The sequence below is a fragment of the Aedes albopictus genome, chromosome 3 (assembly GCF_035046485.1).
Source record: "Aedes albopictus strain Foshan chromosome 3, AalbF5, whole genome shotgun sequence".
In the NCBI taxonomy this organism is placed as follows: domain Eukaryota; kingdom Metazoa; phylum Arthropoda; class Insecta; order Diptera; family Culicidae; genus Aedes; species Aedes albopictus.
This window is the reverse complement of record NC_085138.1, coordinates 189188765-189191347: the sequence shown is the minus strand read 5'-3', so window position 1 is coordinate 189191347 and position 2583 is coordinate 189188765.

Here is a 2583-nt window from a genome sequence, read left to right as displayed (position 1 = left end):
ACTTACTGATGATCTCCACCCGCACCGGGAACTCTAACCTCAACACCTCGTTGTACATAACATCGGACTCAGGATGGAACCTTGTGGGACTTCTGAGGTTATGAGAAATCACTTGCGACCCACCCCTGTGTCGTAGAATAGTACTCGATTCTGAAGTATGTACAGGTCCCCGGGTATTCCCAGATGCAGGAGCGCCTCGGCAATAGCCGGCCAACTGGCGCGGTCTTGAACACGTTCCTCACATGCAGAGTCTTTATCGCACAGTAGTAAATCTATTTTCTCTTAGGCTGGAGCGCTACCTGGCGCTTTTTGCAACCGACAGGATAGCGTCTACGGTCGACCTTTTCTTCCGGCAGCCGAACTGGCTGCTCGAGCACCATTTACACACTCGGTGTGCCTCTACATTCCATTGAGGGTGATCTTCTTGATCACCTTCCCCGCCGTGTCGATTGGTCTGTATGCTGACGGATCTCCGGGTGGTTTCCCCGCCTTTGGCAATAGAACAAGGTTCTGCCTCTTCCAAACTTCTGGGAAAACTCCCTCGTCCAGGAATTTTTGCATAGCAGACCTGAACATCTCGGGAGCCTCTGCAATAGCTACTTTTATGGCCAGTTTTGGAACTCCGTCTGGTCCTGCGGCCTTATCTACGCTAAGGGACTTTGCTGTCTCCGCAAGTTCCCCATCGATGAACCTCTGGTAGTAGACACAAACTCCTGTACGGGGTAGTTTCCCGTTGTCCATATCGCCGCCATTTTTCTGGATCCATCCTAGACCCAATTGCCGTACCGCATCGGCGGGTACTCGGTATGGGTCCGCTATGATGGCGATATCCGTCCCCACTCAGAAACCGCCTGACAAAGCAGTTGCTGAGCTGCGTCACAGTGTTTCAGGTTCAGCTGCGTTACCTGAACTATGATTTGTTCACAGCGTGGTTCACAGCGACTTTCTTGAAGGCCGGGTATTTTGAACCACCCGTTGGGTGCGTGTTGTTCATAGATTTCCCGGAATAAATCTGACAAATAGGTAGACTCGTGCAGCCTTGTGCCTTATTGCCTTAGGCGCCGCGTCACCTGCACAGCTTACTCATGTCGGGGCCTTTGCATTTTCATGACGTGTCCTGGTTCTAGACACCTGAAGCAAACCTCAGGTTGCTCATGAAAGGTCAGATGGCATACTGACCAGGCCACCTTGATCTTTACTACTTTATCGGACTTATTTACGTTCGCAACGGGTAGCTGTACCAAGGCTACCCGCCCAAGTAACAATTTGTATCCTTTCTGCTCTTAGACATTATTTATTGAGGTTTTGTCATAGATTTGCTAAGCCCTTTAAGGTTTGATGATGCAGTCTGAATTGCCAAGCAGCTTTAACGATACAAACAACTTTATAACACTTTGTAGATATCTAGAAATCCATTGAATAAAACTTCTGTGCTTGCATTTTCGCTAAGCAAAATATTCATTGTAACCGAGCTGTAAGGAGCGTATAAAAACTTGGTCCTAAAACCTAAAACAGCCGCAAGCATATCACGTTTTCAGAGGCGAATGACTCAAGTTAAAACCTCTTTAATAAATAATAATAATAATAATAATATCACGTTTTATCATCTTTGAAACCTGATAGATTGCATAAAGTCGTAATAAAGCCATCTTAAACCTTTTCGGAATAACCAGTGGGAGCATTAAAGCTTGCTAAGGAGTGTTACTGCAATGCGATCACATTTTGATCAATGGATTTTTATGCCATACAAACAGAAAAGGAAACAACCAAGCATACTTTCTTCCAAATTTCTAGTTACACATAAATAAATAACCAAGCATACTTATTAGCCTGGTACACGGTTTATATTGGAAAATATAAAAAAAAGGAAAAACTCCAACTCCTGTATACTTTTTGAGTTCCATTTTGGTCCCACATCAACTGTGCAAAATTTCGGATCGAAGGAACTATATTTTAGCGCCCGCCATTCTTAGTTTTTCATACGATTTACTATGGGGAAAACTTACTTCTTCAAAGAAAAATCGCTTGCGATCACCCATTGATCGCTAAAAATAAGCCGTTGAATGATTTTTGTAGATAACTTCACGAGGAATCAGATCTCTGAAGACCGCAAAGCGATGCGATATTCGTGGGAAAAATTATAAAGCCTTACCCGATCGATAAAATTACGAGATTTTATTATTTATTGTTATTCCTTACATGTTAAACAGCATAGGCATACCATTCGGTTTTCAGTCAATAACTTTTTTCACATGCCTAAAATCGCTTTGCGGTCTTCAGAAAGTTTGTTCCTCGCAAAATTTTCAACAGAAATCATTCTTCGATATATTTTAAGGGTTAAGGGGCAAACTGTGGCGATTTTTCTTTGAAAAAGTGATTTTCCCCATAGTAAATTGTATGAAAACTTAAAACGGCTGGCGCTAAAATATAGTTTCTCCGATCGAGTTCAAATTTTGCACAGTTGATATGGGGCCCAAATGGAACTCAAAAAGTGTACAGGAGTAAAATGTCCTTTTGTGTCCCACGCTAATACTTATGTTTTATTCTATTTGAAGTAAATCTGATGGGAAAATCTTTGGCGGA